We start from the raw sequence: 8,424 nt of genomic DNA, 5'->3' as shown, positions 1-8,424 counted from the left end.
AGGGAGAAGGCCTGGGCGTGCCACTTGAGGTTGAAGGCATGGCATGCCAGGCTACACAAGTGCTTAAAGAACCTTGGGCGTGCCACTTGGGCTCGAAGGCGTGGCATGCCAGGGATGCCTATGAAGGGGGCATGCCACTTGAGGAGTTGAGCGTGGCATGCCAAGCCAGATTTAGAGCTGGGTGAGGCACGCCACTGAAGCACCAGTCACACGCTAGCTGGAAGATCATGTTTATTGAGTTTATTTTCCCTCCAAATTGTAATTTTCTTTTCACTTTTGTATTTTCTTTATTTTCTAGTGCTAGGAGTAGTATAAATAACCCCTGGAAGTACTGGAAAAGGGGTTAAGCAGTTGAGCTATTAGCTATATTTAGATGTACTTTTTACTTTATCATCTCTTCCATCTCTTGTACTTTTCTCTAAGCTATGTGTAGCTAAATTTCCTCTCATTGAGAGAGGGAGCTCTGTTGTACTTGATGGATTAATGATAGTGAATTTCTTCTTCTCTTCATCTTCTCTTTGATTTGCTAGAAGGAATTTCGTTTTAATGCTAGTGTTCAATCACCTTGGAAAAGGGGTTGAATGGAAAATAGGTTTCATGGGAACCTTGGAAAAGGAAGCATGAAACCATGCTAGAAATCCCTTCTCACACTTAAGTAGGATCTGAGTTTTAGTGTTTGGATATGGTGACATATAATCCTCCCTCTACTTGGACCTATGATGATGTGTGGTATAATCAGGGACTAAGCATATCTCTCTTCATGAGCAATTAGACCAAGGAATTGGCTATTGATCAAGACCTGAAAGATTGAGTCACCAAGGGATTGGGGCTCAATCAATCATGATTGTCAAGAGGTCAATGAGTTGCTTGATTGAAGAGGATATGAACTGAATTTAATCCAAAGAGACAATATCTCCTGATCTCAATAAATTCCCCTTATTCTTATCTTCCACTTTCTTTATACCTTTCTTTACATTCTGCAAATCCACATTCCCATTTACAATTAAGTCATTTACATTTCTGCACTTTACATTATTGCCATTTTCTTTTCTACACTTTACTGCTTACATTTACTTTTGAGTAATTTATGTTTCTGCCTATTACAATTCTGCAATCACCATTTATTCTGCTTAGCCTGACTAATTCACCAATTAATTAAAGTTGCTCAAATCTACCAATATCTGTGGATATGATCCCACTCCACCGTGGGTTATTACTTGACGATAATTTTTGGTGCGCTTGCCAAAAGAACGGATTCATCATTTTTATATGGGGTGTGAATTTCGGTCATCAAGTTTTATGGCGCCGTTGCTGGGGATTGGTTTGAATTTGACAATGATTAAATTGATTGGAGAGCTAGATTAAGCATTTTAATTACATTGTTATGTTTTTTTAGTTCTTTAGTTCTCTTTCTATTCTGTTTTATTTTGGTTTTACTTTGGATTTCAGTTATTCATTGTTCATATTTCCATTCTTCTAACTGTTTGATTAATTGCATCAACCAAGCTAACCATTAATCTTAACAAGAGTGATTCTTTCACTTGCCTTCTACTTGCTGTTTCTTGAATATATGATAGGTAGAAGGGGAGAAACTTTATCCTCCTTTGATAGTAAACCTGAGAGGACCCTCTTCAGATTAAGGAGGGAAGCAAGAGGCAAAAGCATAGTTAGAGAGGAAGTAGTAGAGGGAGATCTAGGAGCTACTATGGAAGGAGAGGTACAAGACCATGTTGGAGTGGATGCTGGCAATCATATTAGGCAAGAAAGGAGAGTCTTAGGCTCCTACATCAACCCAAATCCAGGAAACTGCGACAGCAGTATTCTCAAGCCAACAATCTATGCTAACAACTTTGAGTTAAAACCTCAACTCATCACACTTGTCCAAAATAATTGCTCATATGGAGGGGGAGCCCAGGAGGACCCAAACCAACATCTCACTACGTTCTTGAGGATTTGTGACACTATAAAGTCCAACGGTGTACACCTGACACCTACAAGCTACTTTTGTTCCCTTTTTCACTCAGAGATAAGGCAGCAAAGTGGTTGGAAGCATTTCCCAAGGAGAGCCTAACAACTTGGGATGAAGTTGTAAACAAATTTCTAGCAAGATTCTACCCTCCACAGAGAGTCAATAGATTGAGAACTGAGGTGCAGACTTTCAGACAGCAAGATGGTGAAACACTTTATGAGGCCTAGGAGAGGTTCAAAGACTTGACAAGGAAGTGCCCTCTAGATATGTTCAACGAATAGATTCAACTTCACATTTTGTATAAAGGGCTATCATATGAAGTAAAGAAGGCTGTGGACCACTCTTCAGGGGGTTCACTCAACAAGAAGAAAACCATTGAAGAAGCCATAGATGTCATAGAGACTGTAGCTGAAAATGAATATTTCTATACTTCGGAAAGATATCAAAAGAAAGGAGTGCTGGAGCTAAATCCTATTGATGCCTTGTTAGCACAAAACAAGATGATTGCAGCATAACTAGCAGCCCTAACAAAGAGGATGGAGACTGGTCAAGTTTCAGCTGTCCAAACTCAAGCACCATCACAGGAAGAAGATATCTCAGAAGTTGAAACTGAATGGGAGCAAGTGAATTACTTGAACAACTCTTCTAAACCACCATATGACCCAAACTCCAAGACATATAACCCAGGTTAGAAGAATCACCTAAACTTTGGGTGGGAAAACCAACAAAGCCACAACTAAGACTATAACAAACCATACCAATCCAACCAATACAACAACCATAACTCCAACCATCAAGAAAGCAACAACAGACCCTACCACAATGCACAAAATACATCATACCACTCTACCCAACAACCACACAATAACCATCACCAAGAAACGTCAACCTTGACCATGCAGCCATGTGAGATCAAAAGCAATTTTGAGAGAATGGAGGCTGCAATAGCACATATGTCATCACAGCTGACAGGAGCTATTTCTAATGTTTTGGAAAGACAAATACAGGCTGAAAGGAAGATGGATGCCAACCAAGAAGAGTGCAGATCAAACATTAAGAATCAAGGCGCAGCAATTTCAAAGTTGGAAGCACAAGTAGCAAGCCTATCCAAGAAAATTCCAATGCCCACACATACATTTGCTAGTGATACCATGGTCAACCCAAGAGGGGAATGCAAGGTAATCACACTTAGAAGTGGAAAAGTTGTAGAGCCAAATCAAAGCAATCAAGAAAAAGAAGCTGCAAAGGAGCCTGAAAATAAGAAAGAAGAAGAGATCCCTGCACCACCCTCATCAAAGTCAGTCCTAAAGCCTTATGTGCCACAAGCACCCTATCCACAAAGACTAAGGAAAGAAGGAAAAGACATCCAGTTTTCAAGGTTCCTAGAGATCTTCAAGAAGCTCCAAATCAACATACCCTTTGCTGAGGCATTAGAGAAAATGCCCCCTCTATGCCAAATTTTTAAAGGAGCTCATGACAAGAAAGAGGAACTGGGGAAAGAAAGAAACCATAGTATTAACTGAGGAGTGCAGTGCCATCATACAAAAGAAGCTTCCTCAGAAGGTGAAAGACCCTGGGAGTTTCCAAATTCCATGTATCATAGGTGATATCACCATTGAAAAAGCATTGTGTGACTTGGGAGCTAGTATCAACCTCATGTCCCTGCCCATGATGAGGAGGATGAAAATTGAGGAAGCCAAACCAACAAAGATGGCACTCCAATTGGCTGACAGAACATTCAAGTTCCCTCATGGGATAGTGGAGGACTTGTTGGTGAAAGTGGGAGAGTTTATTTTCCCAGCTGACTTTGTTGTGCTAGATATGGAAGAGGAATCCAACACATCTATCATCCTAGGAAGGCCATTCCTAGCTACTGTTGGAGCCATTATTGATGTCTAAAAAGGGGAACAAGTCTTGAGGTTACATGAAGAGAAGATGGTCTTCAATGTCTTCAAGGAAATGAGTTACCCCAAAGAATCTATAGGAGAGTGCATGATGGTAGATACCATAGAGAAGATAGTTCAAGGAGTGTTGGAGGAAGAACAATGTGAAGAGATTATGGAGCTGGAACAACAAGCATCAGGTGGTGAGTTACCACAAGAGATCATGGAGAATTCAATCATACTGAACCACAAGGATAACAAGGACGTAGAGGCACCAAAACTAGAGCTGAAGACCCTGCCTCCAGCTTGAAGTATGCATACTTGTGTGACAACAACACTTACCCAATGATCATTAATTCAAGCTTGAGTGAGGAGCTTCTCCAAGTGCTGAGACAACATAAAGATGCTATAAGATGGACACTCGCAGACTTGAAGGGAATTAGTCCTTCAATGTGCATGCACAAAATCCTACTTGAAGAAGGAGCCAAGCCCTCACGACAGCAACAAAGAAGGCTGAACCCAACCATGAATGAAGTGGTTCAAAAAGAGGTGCTGAAATTGTGGCAAGCTGGGGTGATTTACCCTATCTCTGACAGCCCTTGGGTAAGCCCAGTGCAAGTAGTCCCAAAGAAAGGAGGGATCACTGTTGTGCCAAATGAGAAGAATGAGTTGATACCTACAAGAACAGTGATCGGTTGGCGCATCTGCATCGATTATAGGAAGCTTAATGAGGCCACCCGGAAGGATCACTTCCCCCTACCTTTCATGGATCAGATGCTTGAAAGATTGGCAGAACATGAGTATTATTGCTTTTTGGATGGTTATTCTGGGTACAATCAAATTGTTGTAGACCCCAAGGACCAAGAAAAAACCTCATTTACTTGTCCATATGGTGTTTTTGCTTATAAGAGAATGCCCTTTGGATTGTGCAATGCACTTGCAACATTCCAAAGGTGCATGCTCTCTATATTTTCAGACATGATTGAAAGATTTATTGAGGTTTTTATGGATGACTTTTCTGTTTTTGGTGATTCATATTCTAATTGCTTGCACCACTTGGCCTTGGTCCTAAGGAAATGCTAAGAAACCAACCTTGTTTTGAACTGGGAGAAATGCCACTTTATGGTTACAGAGGGGGTGGTTCTTGGCCACAAGATCTCAAAAAGAGGCATAGAGGTGGACAAGGCCAAAGTGGAGGTGATTGCAAAATTACCCCCACCTTGCAATGTCAAAGCAATTAGAAGTTTTCTAGGACATGCTGGCTTCTATAGGAGGTTTATTAGAGACTTCTCCAAGGTTGCCAAACCATTGAGCAACCTGCTTGTCTCTAATGTACCTTTTGTTTTTGATAAAGAATGCATGCTAGCCTTTGAGGAGCTTAAGAACAAGCTCTCCTCTGCACCTATCATAGCACCACCTAGCTGGGATCTACCCTTTGAGTTGATGTGTGATGCATCCGATTTTGCTGTTGGTGCTGTTTTAGGATAGAGGAGGGACAAATTGGTGGATGTTATTTACTATTATAGCAAAGTCCTCAATGAGAATCAAAGAAACTATACCACTACAGAAAAGGAATTACTTGCCATTGTCTTTTGCTTTTGATAAATTTAGATCATATCTTATTAGCTCCAAAGTAATTGTATTAATTGATCATGCAGCACTCAAATACTTGCTTACCAAACAAGAGTCCAAGCACAGACTAATAAGGTGGATCCTGCTTCTCCAAGAGTTTGACATTGAAATAAAAGATAGGATAAAAGATAGGAGTGGAGCAGAGAACAAAGTGGTTGACCACCTCTCAAGGATCCCACGGGAAGAAGATGATGCGCCCCAAATTGCATTGAATGAGAGTTTCCCTGATGAGCAGTTGATGATGATCCAAGAAGCTCCTTGGTTTGCGGACATAGCCAATTTCAAGGCTATTGGAGAACTACCAACCAACATCAACAAACACATGAAGAGGAAGCTAAGAAAAGATGCTAAACACTACATTTAGGATGAGGCTTTTTTGTTTAAAAAGTGTGCTGATGGGATCTTGAGAAGGTGCATTTCCCATGAAAAAGGGCAAGAAGTACTTTGGCAATGTCATGGCTCTGCATACGGAGGCCTTTTCAGTGGAGAAAGAACTGTAGCCAAGGTACTATAATGTAGGTTCTATTGGCCAACCATGTTCAAGGATGCAAAGGAATTAGTGTCAAGGTGTGATGAATGCTAAAGGGCTGGTAGTCTACCCAAGAAAAATGATATGCCACAGAAGTTTATAATGGAGTTAGAATTGTTTGATGTGTGGGAAATTGATTTTATGGGACCTTTCCCACCCTTCTACTCAAACAATTATATATTGGTGGCTGTAGATTATGTGACAAAATGGGTAGAAGCCATAGCCACTTCAACAAATGACAACAAGGTTGTGATGAACTTCTTGAGAAAGAATATCTTTAGTAGATTTGGAGTTCCTAGAGCTCTCATCAATGATGGAGGATCACACTTCTGCAATAGGCAACTTGAAGCACTCCTCTCTAAATATGGAGTGAAACACAAAGTAGCAACTCCATACCATCCACAGACTAACGGGCAAGCTGAGATCTCAAACAGGGAGCTAAAAAGAATTCTTGAAAAAACTGTTGGAAGCTCAAGAAAGGATTGGTCTAAGAAGCTGGATGATGCGTTATGGGCCTACAGGACAGCCTTCAAAACACCTATTGGGATATCTCCATACCAATTGGTGTTTGGCAAGGCTTGTCACTTACTAGTTGAGCTTGAACATAGAGCATTCTAGGCTCTAAAAATGTTGAACTTTGATGATCAAGCTGCTGGAGACAAGAGGCTAATGCAACTCAATGAGCTGGAGGAATTCAGAAATCATGCCTATGACAATGAAAAAATTTACAAGGAAAACAAAAAGAGGTGGATGATCAAAGGATAGCAAGGAGGGAGTTCAAAGAAGGACAGAAAGTGTTACTGTACAATTCAAGACTTAAGTTCTTCCCAGGGAAACTTAAGTCTCAATGGTCTGGACCCTTCACCATCCTCAAAGTATCACCTTATGGTCATGTGGAGCTCATGGAGGACAAAACACAAAGAACTTTCACTGTGAATGGCCATAAACTCAAGCATTATTTGGGAAACTCACTAGATGAGAAGAGAGTGAGCTACCATCTCAGCTAAAGAAGGAAGAATGTCAAGATAATGACGCTAAAGAAGCACTAGTTGGGAGGCACCCAACACGCTATATCCTTTTGATTTACTGCTTTCTTAGAAGTAGATTAAACTTGTCAACTTAGGTAGTTTAAATCTCAGTTTAATATTGTTGTTTCATTGCTTTCTAAAGGTAGGATGTAAGAGGTAGATTAAGAAGTTTAAAATTTCAGTCCTTGAAAGTTAGAAGATCTTCAGTATAGTTTCATTTTCTGAAAATGCAACTTGATGAACATATTTTCTGATGATGAGTAATTGGGCTAACAATTAGCTAAAAAGCTAAGTTTGGTGTGGCCACCAACCCACTTAATCTAGGCTTACAACCTTTTGAGAAAATTAAAATTGAAAGTAAGCCCAGAGATTAAGTTTGGTGTGGCCATCACCATACGAAACCCCATCTAGCAAACCCAATACCACCCAAATTGAAAGCATTTAATAAGTTGGTAAGTGCATGAAAGTTGGTTTTAAATGTGATCGGAAGGGGTTGGAAGCAAAGGAAAGTGAAAAGATGAGATTTAATCCACCCTTATGAACACATTAAAAACCCAAGGATGAACCAAATTTATTAGATATAATGGGATTTAGTTTGGTGTCTCAAGGGACACTCATCAGTTGCAAGTTCATTTGCTCAAGGAATGTGAAGGATTCTTTTGTCATTACTGATGGGATTTTTGTTTCACTTTTTAAGAGAGAGAATGGGGCCCACATGATTGATAAGTCATCAAGAAGAGAGTCAAAGTGTACTTGCACTTTGGAACTCAACACATGAAGGAAGCAAAGTAGGATAAGGATTGACGCCTCTTCCCACGCTAGGCGCCACTCCCCAAGTGGGAAAACATTGAATTGCTTCCAATTCCCACCATTCAGACCACACTTTCCACCCCTATAAAAACCCTTTACATTTTCCCACCTCTCCTCATGATGACAAGTCATCTTAGCCTAGTTTAACTAGTCTTTTTCTTTGTTTTAATAGGATTTATGCACTTTCTTGCATTGTAAGTAAGTAATTTAGAGTGGAATTGCATGGTTTCTTTGAATCAACCAACCACCCTTTAATTGATATAAAATCATGAGATTTAAGCTAAATTTAATTGATAAATAATTGATTTATAAACCCAGTGAATTTGGTGATACTTTGATTGGTTGTTTTGATTACTTGTAGGTGAAGAAAGAAGAAAATAAGAAAAGCGTGGCATAAGGAACGTGTCCAAAGGAAGCAAAAAACGTGCCCAAGGGAAGAAAAAGCGTGGCAACATTGAGGAAGAAGGAAAGCTAAGTTGAGAAAGCAAACTGAGCTTCACAAGGAAAAATGGGAGAGAACAAGGCACCAAGCTCAGTTCAATTAGTTAACTGAGCGCTGAAAAAAGCAAGGAA

The 8,424-nt window shown here is 40.1% G+C and overlaps 1 non-coding gene across 1 annotated transcript; it reads right to left on the bottom strand.

Moving 5' to 3' along the window:
* Positions 1-2,133: 2,133 nt before the first annotated feature.
* On the bottom strand, positions 2,134-2,239 carry LOC112774271 (small nucleolar RNA R71). Its single transcript, XR_003188766.1, has one exon. It is a non-coding gene; the product is annotated as a small nucleolar RNA R71 (small nucleolar RNA).
* Between the last annotated feature and the right edge of the window lie 6,185 nt (positions 2,240-8,424).

The sequence above is a fragment of the Arachis hypogaea genome, chromosome 18 (assembly GCF_003086295.3).
Source record: "Arachis hypogaea cultivar Tifrunner chromosome 18, arahy.Tifrunner.gnm2.J5K5, whole genome shotgun sequence".
Taxonomy (NCBI): Eukaryota; Viridiplantae; Streptophyta; class Magnoliopsida; order Fabales; family Fabaceae; genus Arachis; species Arachis hypogaea.
Note: the sequence above shows the minus strand (reverse complement) of the source record. Positions and strands in the feature narration are given on the sequence as shown.